Genomic DNA, 17,018 nt, shown 5'->3' with positions numbered 1-17,018 from the left:
ATGTTACTGCTTACTACTACTGCATGCCACTGCTTACTTTTACTACCGTATGAACTTGCTGCATGCTACCGTTTCCTTTTACTGCTATGTAAACTCGCTGCATGCTTTTGCTTATTCTAGCTACTGCATGCTACTATCTGCTTTCGATTGCATGTTACTTCTGTTTAGTACTGTTAATATTGTCATGCTATATACTGCTGTAAATGAGCTAGGTTGCTGTAGTGCCTGATTACGTACTTGCTTCATGCCAGCTATTCGCTGCACCGACTTGGAAAAACTTACCTTTCCTAGTTCAGATGTTCTTCTTAACCCATTTTCCACACGTCTAACCCTAAGGATTAGTACTGTAATCCACCTGTTACTACTGTTCCACCGTTCCAGAGATCGAAACGATTCTTCACGCAATCTAGGAGGAGTACCCCTCGGATTACACGCCCACTAAAGTCGATCCTCGGAGGAGGAGATATTGGAGGATTTTTCGGAGTAACCGCACCCCGAGCTCACTCTAAATAGCCACGTACGACGCGTGAACATTCGAAGGTTGTTCAGTTCCTGCAAGATGGCTCGTATCTCGTACGCTTTCATGACCGTCACTTATCTCTTTCGTTCTTCACCACTGCTCGACGATCTGACGACATTTCTGGATTTAGTACCCTAACACTCTTAGGCATTGGGGAAGTCGGGAGGACATCTCCTTTCACAAGGTCAGAGTGCCTTCTACTGATGCTCAACCATACCCAAAGACTTGGGAGTCGCCTCAAGACATATCGTACTACTACTTGCTACACATACAACTCGACGCGAGACCCAGATTGAATTTCTAGAAAGGAACCTAACGATGTTACCTGAACCTGAACATTTTGAAGAAATTTCAGGACATTTAGGCATTGGTGCATGACCTACGGAACTTACGCACCCACACCGAGAAACCGTGAGATTAATTATGTAGATTTTGTTTTGAGATAGCATAGATAAAGCACCGTTGGATGAAATTGAGTAGAACTGAAAGTGATCACGTTACATTGACCATATGGAGTGATATTGGAATGAACGTACGATTTAGTACAATATAATGACGCCAGGCCAGCGTAATTATATTGAAGTGAATCATGCAGAAGTCCCAATGTTACTACATAAGGAATATGAAGCGATTCAAAGGAAATTTTGGTAGGAACCACTTGAGTATACGCATTATGGTCTGATAAAGGCAGGAATAACCACTTAGTCTAGATACTGTACGAGAAGGGCCTGGACTGCAGAATTGATAACCCGAAAATTTGTTATAGATATAGACACCCTGGATACTTAAGGAAAAAGTTCTCAAATAGGAAAAAAAAAAAAAACTTTGGACTCACATACGATAGAGCAATCGTTATCTCATCTATGGAGACTCGCATGGATCCTGATTTTAGTTAGGGTACGTTTCTTCACAACGATTTATCGTCTCGGAATTGTTTAATACTAGAGTGATAGAAACCTTATATCTAAGAATCCTAGTGTGATGACTAATAAGCCATTAACAATCATGAGAGTTAAGTATTCTATAGGACAAGCTAATGGTAAGTTGGCAGAGATAGATGAGTAATTTAAGATAGTACCTTAAAAATTAACAGGTGGGTCATTTGGAGATGACCTCATGCCAACAAAACTTGGAAGTTTTATACTAGTAGTTGGAAAGGATTAGTTACCTGCGCACAAGCAGATGTTATTTGAGAAGGTTGATAAAAATTTTCACGGCAGTATAATAAGATTTGGTTGGAATGGACCTTAAAATTAACCTAATACTCATCGAGTTAGAAAGCTTTGAGGAAATAGTTGGAACAGACTGACTTTCAAGGACGAAAAGCGAAAGTTATTTATAGTAAGAAGATTATTCGTATACCTCGCGAGAATGGTGAGCCAAAAGCCATCTGGATTACTTCAACAACCCGAGATCTCACAATGGAAATGGGAAGGGATGACGATGGATTTCATTCTGAAACTACCGAAAACAGTCAGCAGTTATGACACTATCGGGGTTATTGTTGATTGCCTCACCAAATCTGCTCACTTTCTAGCCATGAAAGAAACCGATACAATGGACAACGATACATAAAGGAAATTGTATCCCGTCACTTCAGCAATTCAAATTCTATACTACCCAAGAATCGTATTTGATACTCATTCTTATGCGACACTGAATCCTAACTTATTCCGAGAGAATTCTTAATCAATGATAATCACACCATCACCCTTCTTACTTCGATATTAGTCATACCAGTTCGGAATTTCCAAAATCAATGGGTAGTTAATCCCCGTCCTCATACTCTCCCTTTCGTTTCTCACTTATAAGCAACAACTTTATACTTAAGCATTTTTTGTCGAAGGACTTATGCCCTACTAATAGTCATCAACCACATTAAAATTCAACAGTTTTCATTACCTCGTAACATTTTTGCTCAAATATCACCCGAGATTTTCAAAAGTCTTTTACTCGATTCTCATCAATCTTTTTTCAACTTGTAACCTCCGAAATATGAAAATTTTGTTTGCCAAAATTTTACTTACACTATTTTACTGTGCGATCCTCTCAAAACTTAATAAAAATAAATTTATTTTATTTGCCATTCGTGCAAATTTTTGAAATCGTATACGTTATATAAAATAAAGTAAATAATTACTTCTTTTTGACAAATACATATGAAATTTTACTTTCACTTTTACAAATCAAATCTTTTATTCAAAGGATATTTTACCTTGAATGGTACGTGTTGTACATAACCCTAGTTTGCTAAGAACTTAATTTCTTTTCTTACATCGTCACCTTAAATGAATTCTATAAAATTTTCGTTGCTTGTCTATATAAAATTTTTCGTTGCTTATTCGTATCCAAGTCATCATGAAGACAGACAACTGTCGAAACTAAGAGATTCATGTGTGTGTATGTGATGAAGGCACTTACTACCACGTCATGCAGAGCCTTCGGGCATCCACAAACACTTAAACCATTCAAAATTACTGCGTTACCCCAGGGATCTTATTCTTCACACCTGTCGGAGCGATGCTCTATCTTACATAACTCAAAGTCCTGACCTATTCCAAGGAAATTCTCATCTAGCGATATTAACATCATTAGTATTCCGACTTTAATATTAGCCATAACCTGTGTGGCATTCTGCAAAGTCAAGAAGCGATTAACTTCTCATCCTCATGCTCTATCCTTCATACCTCACTTTTTAGCAACGGCTTCGCATGTAAACATTTTTGGGCCAAAGACTTAAGTTCGGATAATCATCAAAACTACATTTAATTCATTAGTTTTCATTACCTAGTAACATGTCAACCGATGATTCAAAGATTTTTCACTCGACCTTTTTCAACTCGTAACCTCTGAAATACGAAAAACTATGTTTATCAAAAATTTTACACGTTGATTTACACGTTGCTTATTTGTGCAGTGCTCACGAGATTTATGGACAAATGAAAGTACTAAAAACTTTTCTATCACTTACGCGATTTATAAAATCATATATGTATAAATTTACCCTTACTTATTTTGGGTTAGTACATACTAAGTTATACCTTCAAGATGATTAAAAATCGCTCCTTTATTGAGTTGTTTTAAGTCAAATAATTTTGTGCAAATGGTACTCGTTATACATACTTCTAAATTTACCAAGAACTTCGTTCCATTTATATTGTCGCATCAAACGTTTAAAGGTTTTTCAAAACTTCCTCGGTTGATTTTATTAAAGGTTTTCGTATTAGACTACACCATGTAGGGATCACACTTCTTCTCTCCCTCCGTTAGGGATGAAGCTTACTATTAAAATCCTTGTTAAAAACGCTTGAGCCACTTTGGGTGGCAGATTTATAAAAAAAAAAAATTTGTTAGGAAGTCTTTGTACTCAAAAAATGTTCCTTTTAAGGTTAAACATGGCAAAATCGCGGGCCGATAAATCAGTTTTCTGAGGTACACTCAATGGTCACCCCATTGTAAGAAGGGCACTAGGTGGGTTTCTATTCTCAATATTTCACGGCTAATCGCAACATCCTCGTAAAAATCATATCTATGAATTAGTAGGTTGAGGTACAAGGAATCGTTTTGAGATTCTTTTCACTTAGAGTAAACCGTTCTTTACGACCAAGGGTCCACGTATCTTCTTGTCCGCGCATCTCCTTAAGTATAAGGGTAAATTCAGAACAAACCGCTCGAAGAGTTCACCCTGGTTCAAAGATCACACCTTTCGTGCGATTCTCTTTCGGAAATGTAAAGTAACATACTTTAGGAATCTATGAATCTTGTTATTCTCTTGGAAGGGACTGCTTAAAACATCTGTAATACGGATATGGTTACTCTACACATTCCTTTCTTCGTTGGTTGCAACTATATGTTGTTCTAGTTAATGTTAACCCTAACTTCAACATGTAACTGAAAGGATAAAGTTACATTATGGAACTGTTCTTTCATTCCATCTAAGGATAAGTTCACCTGCAGTATGGTAAACTGGGTGATATCCTTCATTGTTCGTTCAGACCGTCCTGAAGGCACTATAGATAATTATGGCTTGCATTGCATATAAGTCCGATTATTCACTTTCAGCAAAAGTTTCAATTCATATAGTCAAATGAAACGTTCTTAAATATCGAGTTCTTTATGCCTATGGTCTCTTTCCGAAATCAAGGGGTTAGTAAAATCCGTGGCTAACACTATCCAGACATCAAATCGCATGGTTATGATCACCATGTTTTCCATCCTACCTATCAGCTTTGTATTGCGACATAAGCGCTCAATGTTTTAGATGAGTTTAGTAACATTCATGATGTATTTCATGCATCCAGCTTACTAAAGATGCCTGTAAGGCTAAAAACATCATCTTTTCTTTTGTGGATATATTAAGACAACATACTCATGTTAACCAGAAACGAAATCAATTTATTGATCTCCTAAGAGACTTAATTAATAGCATATACCTATTCTTACTTTTATACGCCAGAGTACCTTTCAAGGTAAATAGCTCACTTTTTAGCCCACGAATCTTTCGGAACTTTGATACGCTACTTCTTATTTAAATACGGTACCATTTTTTTTTTGTCACTCCTCAAATTTCGGGACGAAATTTCCATTAACAGGTGGGTAATGTAACGACCCGGCTTTTTCAACTTGCTTTTGTGCCTTGTGTTTTTGCGAAACTGCGTATTTGTGCGTACTGTGTTACTTTATACTCTGGAAACTTGATTTACGTGGTTTACTTCCATTTATATGTTAAAACGTGCCTTAGAGTACGTAGGATACATAACTTGATCATTGGAAGCCTTTATAACCGTTAGTGTTATTTGACGTTTCGAATAAACCGCGAACTTGCGCGCACGTTTAACTTTTGTCATAATCGGAATATTATGACTGCGAAATATTAATTATTATTTTATAATAATAATTACCTGGGTTTTTGGATGCTTAATTACGCGTAGTTATTTAATTATGCACAATAGTTATTCTTGTTGGACTTTCTACCTTGTTGGGCTCAAGCCCACCCTACTCTAGCTAGTGACCCAATTAATTAGCCCTTGTCCATGTCATCAATCCTTGTCAAATTCCTTGCTTATAAATACTAGCCCTTGTCCATGTCATCAATCCTTGTCAAATTCCTTGCTTATAAATACTAGCCCTTGTCCATGTCATCAATCCTTGTCAAATTCCTTGCTTATAAATACTAGCCCTTGTCCATGTCATTCAAATCACTTGCTCATTTGGTTTTCACACACACTTGTTCTTTCTTTCTTTCCTTTCTAGTATTGCTTGTAAGTCTTCTTTTTCTTCTTCTTTTCCTTTCATTTTCGTGGCTATCATCATCATATTATGGAGATCAAAGTTCCTTTTAGCTTTGATCTTGCTTATATCTTGTTGATTCAAGCATGAATCTTTCAAGAACATGGAAGATTCAAGCTTTCTAGCTTTGAATCTTCACCAACTTTGTAGATTCATCTTTCTTTTACTTTAATCTTGTTATTTTGTGATAAAGATTCAAACTTTTGTTTGTTATCTTCATATATCTTAAAGATCCAAGCTTTATGCTTCAAGATCTTCAAGAACACTAAAGGTTCAAGCTTTCTAGCTTTGTGACCTTATAAATTGTGTGAAAGGGATCCAAGCTCTCTAGCTTAGGGTTCCATCACCTCTTTTGACTTGGATCATGTTCATACTTGTTTGATTGATGTAAAGTTTGTAACTTTGTTTGTAAATAGGACTTGTAATTGTGTTAAGACTAAGGATATGATGTAACCTTGGTTCATCATCCATCTAAGACTCTTAAATGAGTTGTGTTACCACTTGGTCTTAACATATTGTGTATTGATGGTAGAATCTTGGTCAAAAGTGATGCTAAACCATCAACGAGTTGCATCAAGGATGAGAACCGTGATGAGCATCAAGCACCAAGAACCTCACCGGAGCACTTGTCCACTGATTTTCGTATCTGATCAAACCACCTGGGCTACTGGAAAGTTGATTTTCAGTTAGTTCGGTTCGAGTAGATGATTTTCCGTTTATGCCTCATCTTAATCCGAGTTACGGTTTAGGATTTATGGCCCTCCGAGAGTCACTACACCCTATTAACGTTGTGCTGAAATTTCTGACCTACTCGCACTTAAACCGTCGCCACGGTCAAACGAAGACGAGTTAGGTTCTGAAAATTGGTCAGCGGTTAGGGGACTCACATACGGAGTCATAGCCACTGACTATCCATCTTTTCGATTTACGTAGAGGTCGCAGCAGCTGACCAAAGTCAGCCTATTGTTTCGATCTCTATTCTTGTCGAACTTACTTAGCTTTTATGATGATGAATGATGATGATGATGACACTTAAACTTACTTTATGCACTATTAGAATTTATAAAAACAACCTACTGACCTAGTAACCCTTGATTTAGGTTGACGACCTTTCGGACCGACTTACTACTTGCGTACTTTCATTACCGACTTTACCGCTTTTATCACTGTGAGTTATAGCATTCTCTTTTTACTTTAACTTATTTTGGGAACTGAGAATACATGCGGATTTTATGTTTTACATACTAGGTACGAGTACTTAAACTTTATATATGTGTGGGTTATACAACGGCATAAACATTCCCTTTAGCTCGGTAACGTTTAATCATTGGTTTTTGAACCGGTGAACGCGAATCTTAGATATGGATCCATAGGGTTTGACATCCCCACTCGGGCTAGTCGCGCTAGCATTTAACGAGTGTTTAATACTTCGTGAACATACGCACTCGCCAAGTGTACTTTCAGGGGGTTATAAACGTTAAGTCTAGTTACCGGGTGCCCACGGTTATACATATACTTTATCATACTGATTTGAATTACTGATTTGAAACGCTTGTTTGAAGCACTGAAATCTCGTGGCCTACATTACATTACTGAATACAAACAAACTATAGCTCACCAACATTCGTGTTGACTTTTTAAGCATGTATTTCTCAGGTGTTTAGACGTTGTTGCTTCTGCTGTTAGCCTTGCTGTTCTAGTCTCGGTGTATAGACTTGTTGTTACAGACTTGCTGTGTTAGACTTCCGCTGCATTACTTAGAGATGTCTCAAGCATGAAACTTTTACTTTGCATTCCTAACTTATGTTATTTTCAAAACAATTGCTTTGTAATGACCTTAGTATCATGTACTCATGTTAATGTTTCCTATTCATCTTTTGTAAAACGTTATCTGTTCATGAATGCAAAACTGGTTTTCAAACATCATATAGTGTTTGACCTTGTAATAATCCTGTTGTTGTGACGTACACTATGATTTTGTACGGGGCGTCACAACCCCTCTCCTATTTCCCTATCATTCTTTTCCTCCATTCTTCTTCTCCATTCTTTCCATGGTAGCACACAAAGAAAAATAGGAAATTTCAAGGGTAACACTACCTAAAAATCCAATTTTTTTACACTATATGGATTTATTTCACTGGTGGCACTTCTCACCACTCCCTTACTAGTAGATCTGCCTCTGCTTGATCCTACCCATATATATATATATATATATATATATATATATACATATATATATATATATATATATATATATATATATGTCAAAAAGGTTTTTCTTACTTGTCATTTTGTAATTAAATTGATTTATTTATTAATTATAATTATATATACATATAGATATAGATTTACATATATATATATATATATGTATAGATTACAATTATTAATATTTAATATATAAATAGATAGATAGAGATATACATTATATATGGAAAAAAAAAATTCAACACTACGGGCTCTTAAATGATTCTTATACTTTTCCTATTTTTTTAGTATCGCTATTTATATACTAATATTTTAACGACCCATCAAAGTACACTTGACGACCATCGTTATCTTGGTCCCACAGCTTGATCATAACTCTATATGAATTTGATAAATAACCTTGCATTTTTTATTTAAAAATGATTTCCTATAAAGGAAACCTACCAAAATATGTAAGTTTAGAAAACCATACATTATTACTTAACCAAAAGTTGACCAAAACAAAGTCAACAACATCCACTATTAAATGTATCAAAATAGAATGCAAGTTAATGTTTAACAAAAGCTGCCATCATAAATATGCAGACTCTCTAAGCACAGCGGAAGCAATCAATCATGAACCTGAGAATAAAACATGCGAGTAACTGTCAACAAAAATGTTGAGTGAATTATAGATTTAATATCGCAAACAATATTTAAATTTATACCATAAAGATTTATGTTTGAAAACATAAAAACTCCTTTTTGGACCACAAAATTATATGCTAGAAAACATATAAAAACATTATTCCATTTTCCGTGAGCCACCTGGTAACCACTTAACCCTTTATTTACCCTTGCCAAACACAATAAATAATATACATCGAACAGTGTATCTACAACAAAATACGAAGTACTAAACATTCCGATTATAAATTGCTAGCACGACTAGCTCGAAATGGGGTTGTCAAACCCGATAGATCTATCCATAGGATTCGCGTTCACCAGTAGAAACCAGTGATTACAATTACCAGATTAGGGAATATTTTTGTTCGACTCACAATGAATAATTTAAACCATCTTCCACTTGTGTCCAATATGTAGAAACAAAATGCATGTATTCTCATCCCAAAAGATTAAAAATAGAAAAATGGGACTATAACTCACCTTAATAGCAAACGAAGTAACCACACAATATGCGAACAGCAAATGAAGTAAAGTGATCAGGAATGATCACAACGCCGACCTATAAATAAAGCAGGTCGATATAAATAACTAACTTAGGTCAAGTCTTAGTATAATAGCTATTGTACATGTTGCAAGTAGACATAGAACAACACTCAACATGCATCGGTTTGATCGGAACAGCGTACGGACACAGACTTTCTATTTTTAGAAAGTTTCTATTTTTAGCAGGTTTTCATTTTTGGAAAGTTTCTATTTTAGGAAAGTTTCTATTTTTGAAAAGTTTCCAAATTTAGAAAGTTTCCAAATTTAGAAAGTTTCCATATTTAGAATGTTTCTATTTTTAGAAAGTTTTTAAGTTAGGAAAGTTTCCTCAATTAGAAAGTCAACAAAAGTCAACTGAAAGTCAAAGTCAATCGAAAGTCACCTCAAAAGTCAACCTTGGTCAAACATAGTCAACATTAATTTTAAAAGTGTAAGTTGTAATAATAATATAAGTTATAATGTTAATTAAAGTTAAATATGTATAATTGTGTTATAACATAAGTTCTGTTAAATTAAAATGAATTATTAAGTTAACATAAGTTTAAATGATATAACTAATATAACATAAGTTTTTAATTAATTAATTAAATATTGGTCATAATATAAGTATTATTAATTAATAATAAATTTTAAGTCATATCATAAGTATTATTAATTAATAATGAATTATTAATCATATCATAAGTTTCTAATTTTAATTATTAAATCATAAATATTTAATAATTAAATTATAATTAAATAATAACTAAGCCCTATAATAATTAAACAATTAATTAATCCTTATTATAAGTCTTATTATAATAATCTCATAATATAAGTTTAATACTTACCATAAGTATTTTTTCATTAATAATAAAAGTATTATTAATCATAAGTTTAATTAAATGTTTAATTAAATCATAAGTAATTAATAAATGATATAATAAATATATATCATAAGTCTTAAATTAAATTAATTACTTTTTATATCATAAGTAACTAGCTTAAGACCCGCGAATTCGCGAGATTTTTTTAGGGGTCAAATAAAATTCTTATTTGTTCCATTAATAGGAATTTGTACTCTATTTGTAAGGTTGATTAGAAAGCAAACAATATTAGATATAAAGGTGTATTAATATTTCATAAATCAAATAAAACAAAGTTTTAAATCACAATATCACAAAAAAGCTAGACCATTCTCGTTAATTTTTAGGCCGAGTTTCCCACAGCCTACTTCATTATTATAATCTCTTAACGTGTTGATGAATTATATAGAGAGTGAAAGTCAATTTCTTTATTGTGAGTATATTTTGGATCTGTTTCAAAGTAATAACATGTAATCTATCCGTTTGCAACAAATAAGAACTAAAAACTAATAACATTGTAAAAATTCCATGAAATAAGTAGTTCATATATCTTAGTTATCAAATACTTCAATATATACTTGAATACTACTTGACATATTAACTTGTGGATATATTTTAGTTGAAGTTTTCTAGATTAGTATGTACATGGAAGTGCAATGAAGTAATGAACATCATGAACTTTTATTACTATAGAAGTTAATCAATATGTGAGTGCCCATTAACAAAAGAACTGATTTAACCCACTATACGTTTTAAGTGTTGCCATAGTTTATTTACGTTGTCCGTTATCACCCAAACATCAAGAAGAACAACAATACTTTGGATCACTCAGCCCTGAATTTCTTGCATAGTCAGTTCAATAAAAATGAATAGTAGCGTTTATACCTCACATAAGCATTCACTAAGTTTCTTAAGAGTTACCTGAGACTTTCCACATAAAATATGTGACCTCGATAAAGAGACGAAATCCAAACTAACCAGCTTCTTGTGTATCCATTTGACCTGCATAAATTCGAATGACCAATTAATAAAGTAATGGTTAGGAAATTATATATAAAAAACTCAATATACAGTATTGTTGGTTTAGGAACTAAGATTGCCATTCATAATTACAAAATAACTTGGACATACTAAGATTTCAAATAAAAATTAGGAAACGAAAACAGTACCAACTATAGAAGCCAATATGAACCCAGAATAGGACTCCGCATAGTTCATACTCCTACTCGTGGAATCCATACCCAATTAATGACAATTTGCCCGTTCAAACACCCCATTTTGCCACTTTTTTATCAGTTGCAGGAATATACACATAGAAATTAGGGATGAGCAAAAAAACCGTGAAACCGAAACGGTACCGGTACCGAAATACCATACGATGGTATTCGTTATCGGTATCGATTTCTAGTTTAGAAAAAAATTGGTTTCAGTACTATGCGGTTCGTTACCGGTGCTCTTGATTAGAAAACCGAAAAAAAATTAATATAAAGAGCCATGAAGTATTTTGTAATATGAAGTCATAAGATAAAATATCCAACTCAAACATATAATGTAGTCATTAGTCACCTCTCGATGACTGGATCAATGCTCGTACCACAATTTATTGCTACATCTGTAGTGGTTGCTTGTGGTCTGCAAATTCATTTCTTGAATCATTTTAAGTTGTTTAATAATCACAATATTTGGAACTTTTGGGAGAATTTTCATTACTATTGCTGGCCTCTCTGGCTCTATGCACTTCCACAAGTAATACATTGTCCAATTATTTAGAAAATAAATAATAATAATAGAATAACTTACTCTAAAATGGTTGTGAGTGTGATAAAATGGTAATAATAACATTATAGTTGCATTTTTAAAAACATTTCGGTACCAAGTAGGTAAAAAACCGAAAAATACCTATCTCGTACCGGTACCGAAATAGATACCGTATTATAATTTCGGTACGGTTCCGGTTCTCCATTTTACCCACTTCGGTATCGGTACTAACCGGTTCCGGTACGGTTCCGGAACAGATCTTATCCCTACACATAGATGTAATAAAAAAATGAATGAATAAGTGACAATTGAACCATGTAAGATCAATATTCTTTCAAAACCAAATTAGCTAAAGACATAATGTAATCAAATGAAATAACTTGTTAATCTGAATAAAGTCAGAAGGTAATTACATCTACATCTACAGGTACTAAGTTGGGCTAATTTTTGAATAAGTTCAATTTAAGCAAAAGTAATAGATCTACATGTACTAAATTCCTCAACACAAATCATTACTACAAAATTTAGTTGCATGGTAGGAGTTTTAATACTTAATTATTCCCAACTCGATTGTTAAGTGGCCCAACTAAGTAACTCAGCAAGAGAGGGAATTATACTTAACTCTTCACACAATTATAGTTGTTTTATATAAATAGTAGTTTATATATAATGAGTCGACAAGTAGTTAAAAATTAAAAAAACTTTGTAACGGTTGTTCTAAAAAGTTTTTTCTCTATCGTTCTATTGATAACTTTTAGTCGTATTATCATTTTATGTGTATTTAAAAGTTTAACATTTATAAGGGTCAATTTTTTCTGTCTCGAATTGGGAATTTAAAATCATTGATACGACCCTTATCATACATCACATTATATACTAACCTTTCGGTATATGTACCTTCTTCTATCATAACCACACGCTCTCTTCCTCTTTTCACCTTCTTCTCTTGGCCTTTGGCTTCCAACACATTGTATAGTCAACGTATAAAATACATATAAGTCTAGCAACAACAGTAAAAAAAAATTACTGGCAATTAGTCTAATATGTCACATCTTGGTCCTTTGTTTTTGCTTCCTCTGCTTCCTCCAACACCTCTTTTTCGATCTAATTTTCAAGCAAAAAGTAAGATTTAAGTGGTAGTCTATATATATCTTACGCACTTGTATGAAGTAGGATACTGTAGTTTTTGAGTTATCACATTTTGAATCATTATATGCAACAATAAGATGCTTTCAACATAAAGGAAGTGTTATTTCTATGCTTCACTTGAAAATTAGTTCCAATGTAACAGTACCATGACTATCCATAGATCAAGAATGCCTAAAACTTTTCCATCATTAACCCTCATTTATCTAAACCACATTTCTAAATTTAACCAAGAACAAAGCTAAATATGCCTAGTAGCACATGTCTAACACATTCATGTCTTGACATTCAATACTTCACCATTTTACCTACCAGGTATACCAATTATATCTGTAAGCATACATTTAGGCATACTTATTACGAACACTAATAATTAAGAACATGATTCTTCAATATAATGCAACGCCAAAAATTAGGTTCACCCCTTTACCTACCAAGTTTACCAATTTTATTACTGTTTTGGACTCCATGTGTTACAGAAAACATGAAACAATCACAACTCCAATATAATGCAACTTTAAATCACATATTTTCTTGGCATCAAGTAGATACAAATGATATATGTCATCAAACTACAACACTTAACAATAAAGGAAGAAATAACAAACATATCTATATCTATAGAGTATAAAGTAGCAAGAAATACCTGAGCAACTTTAAACATATATATGGTCCCGAAAATATGTATGATAATGTGGCCAAGCTTTGGCTACTTTAAACCTGCACGTTGCAGATATGTACCAACAGATTCAAAAGATGCACAAGCTATAATAGCCTAATCAAATGTTCGACTATATGCAGACAATGATACAAAGAAGCTATCTTATCAAAAGCTATCTCATCAAAACTACTTCAACAACTCAAACTATATACATAAAAAATGTACGATCTCTTCAAACTTAAATGATTAAGCCCACCTCCAAACGCAATCATAAACTTAAAATAATTAAAACACATATACATTTAAACTTGCATAAATCAACATCCCAATCAAATTAATAAAATTTATAAAAATTTAATAACTGTACAGAAATATTTTAAATGTATAAAATTAATTATATTTCACTAATCAAATTTCCGTCACCTCAATCAGCAAGAGAATTACAAACGTTTGATGACTATGAAGCCCTCCAAATTTGAAATCATCTTTATCTCCTGTATCCAAGTTTGAGCCAATTTAAATTAATTAAACATAAAAAATAATGCACTTCATACAGAAACTAAATCTACAATATTGTACATAACCATATATCTATCATATATATCTGACATCACAAGACAAATTTCATTATGGACTTTTAGCAAACAGTAGGTGTGCACCATATAGTTGAGTATGAATGAGTAGCTATTAAATATCAAATACCTGTTTGTTGGTGAATTGTTCATTATCGCGGTTTCTATATACTCAACTTATATTTAATCATTCACACTGGAGATCAAGAAGATCAGTTTTGGCGCTGGACTGATTGGTGATAATCGCATCATTTGATTTTGATTATGAGAGATATTGAGTTTAAATTTAGGGTTGGAAATAATTTCCTGTAACTGATGGAAATTTTGAAACCCTAAATTTCCATTCATCTCACATAAATTCTTTTGGTGAGATTTGGAATGGGGAAAGTGTGGAACCCTGTTCTTTAAATTTTATTCCGCATAAATTTCAATTAGGTGGTAATTTAGTCATCAAACAATTAAGCTAGATGATTATGTGATTAGATGATTATGAGGTCATAATCTTGATTAGGAAAATTAGATGGTTAAGATTAAGGTTAATAATGACAATGAAAGGTTAGGATTAGTGATTGCATTTTAAGATGATCTATTTTTACTTTTGTTATTATAATATAAAAAGATAAAGAGATTTATTAATAATGAAAATCATTATTTTTATCATAAGTCATAATTAATAACTATAAGTTTTAATTAAAAGTTCATCGGGTCATAACTTGAGCTCCGGGAATCAGTTTTCGGCGAGTCTTATATATATCTTCGCCTAACCAACTCACCCGACACCTTAGTGTGCTCAAGAACACCCCAAGAACAGCAAACAAGTCGTGATTTACAGCCACTAATCAGTTTGGATCTTCAATCCGCTCAAAAACGTGTTTTAGTCATAACGGGTGATCCGTGGCTCGGATTTCGATGGCCCAAACATGAAAGTTCATCCCATCATCATTCCTAACATACTAGTACACCCTAAAGACTCTAAAAATGATCACAAAGTCGGACCATACCTATACCAATTCGTTTTCACAATTTAATCTTAACAAAACACCATTTTAATCATATCTAGAGTTCCGGGAATCGAAATGACATGAATCCGGAGTCTAAAATTAATGTCTTGATGAGAGGAACTCATCTAGATACTTTAATTTAACTTTTATAACAGTTACAATATCATAAATGAACGAAAAAGCTGCTGTCCCAAATTAATCAAACCGAAAACATATGTATTTGAGCAATTCTACGCATACAATCACCAATACAATAACATGTAATCATCATACTATCAAAATAATCATCAAAAACAGAAAATATAAGAAAAATTAAAAATCTAGAGTTAGGTTTTATACCCTAATCGAGAATCAAATGATACAATCGCGTAGAGGATGAAGAGAGCAATCCGATTATGCAAACAATTGAATGATCCAAGCCTTAGATGATGAACAAATGATGATGATGGTGATTTTACTGATATGGGACGGCCTAGGGAGGAAGGAGAAGGAGAGAGTTCATTTAAGTTTGATTAAAATGATATGATGTAGTGTTGTTTTGATTAAATGTCACTAGAATGCAAAATTTACACAATACCCCCTCTCTAAAGAGGGTTCGGCCGAGTTTCACAATAGGGTGGGGCCCACATGGCCCATTTTTGATATTTGGTAAATTACTTGTGGCCCGCCTGAAACGCGAAAACGCTACTACGCGATTGAATTTTCGGAGAGATAACAAATACGCGACGGATAAAATATATAAACACTATATATAATCATATGATATCAAAATATCATATTTAAAATAATTAGGACTTAAAAATCCCAAAAGCTCGACCGTTGGTTTGAAAACCGAAAAGATTCGCCGGATAGAAATCCGCGACACATAGAAACGTACAATTTAAGATATGAATACAAACATTCATATAACACATAATAATTAATATATTATTACAAAAATAATATTATAGGTCATAGAAATGGCGTGGCACGAATAACAGTTAACGGTCATTAAATAATTAACGGTAAAAGATAACGAAAAAAGTAGGTTCGTTACAAATATGAACTATATTACGTACTCATATTTTATCTGAATATTACGTAGTATATAATTTACTTATAATTAAAAAGATATTAACAGTCGTACAATGCACGGGCTCAAAGCTCGATACTTAAATTTGTAATAACGTAACTTTATAACTTCCGTTGCTGATGTGGCAACTTTTTATTCATCCATGCTGACATGTAATTAGTACAATTAATCTCATTTTAATTACAATTATCAATTTAATTATCTCATTTTGTTGATTACAACAACAATTAGGGTGGAAATACCCTAGGTTGGAGATGAAGAGGAAGTTGAAGAAATCGCAGGACAGTCGCGAAGCAACTGGAGAAATAAGGTTTAGATGAATGGGAAGAGATGAGGCGGTGATGATAAATATCTAGGGGCTAAAAAGACTAAAATACCATTTAATAATTAAATAATGAAGTGAATAGTAATATTATAGTTTGGATTGATATATATATATATATATATATATATATATATATATATATATATATATAGGGGCATGATCAATGGGGAAGTAACCAATCGGGGGGAAGCAAATTTTTTTTTTTCGTTTTTTTTGAAATTTTTTTTCGGCATCAAGATCACACGAAAATATGAACATTTAGAAGAGACACTTTGTGATGAATGTTATTATTTAGGCGGGAAAACGATCGACAAAAATAACATTCAAGATAATATTGTTCGTGAAGAATATGAACGTTTTTTTTTCTTCATGTTTTGTGAAGTAAAATTTAGCTCGATTTAGAGTTTAGGGT

General features: G+C 33.0%; 1 long non-coding RNA gene across 11 annotated transcripts; it reads right to left on the bottom strand.

The window, feature by feature from the left end:
• Window positions 1-8,489: 8,489 nt before the first annotated feature.
• On the bottom strand, window positions 8,490-14,585 carry LOC139847539 (uncharacterized). 11 transcript variants are annotated; one of them, XR_011759562.1, is made up of 6 exons: window positions 14,339-14,585; window positions 14,060-14,130; window positions 13,622-13,695; window positions 10,993-12,933; window positions 9,164-9,242; window positions 8,490-8,638 (listed from the first exon to the last, which is right to left on the bottom strand). It is a non-coding gene; the product is annotated as an uncharacterized lncRNA (long non-coding RNA). The 11 variants fall into 11 exon arrangements; XR_011759570.1 differs by lacking the exons at window positions 8,490-8,638; window positions 9,164-9,242 and having other exon boundaries at window positions 10,614-11,073; window positions 11,638-11,703; window positions 12,711-12,933; XR_011759567.1 differs by lacking the exon at window positions 9,164-9,242.
• Between the last annotated feature and the right edge of the window lie 2,433 nt (window positions 14,586-17,018).

The sequence above is a fragment of the Rutidosis leptorrhynchoides genome, chromosome 5, assembly GCF_046630445.1.
Source record: "Rutidosis leptorrhynchoides isolate AG116_Rl617_1_P2 chromosome 5, CSIRO_AGI_Rlap_v1, whole genome shotgun sequence".
Lineage (NCBI taxonomy): Eukaryota > Viridiplantae > Streptophyta > Magnoliopsida > Asterales > Asteraceae > Rutidosis > Rutidosis leptorrhynchoides.
The sequence above is the reverse complement of the archived record's forward strand: the minus strand, read 5'-3'. Positions and strand labels throughout refer to the sequence as shown.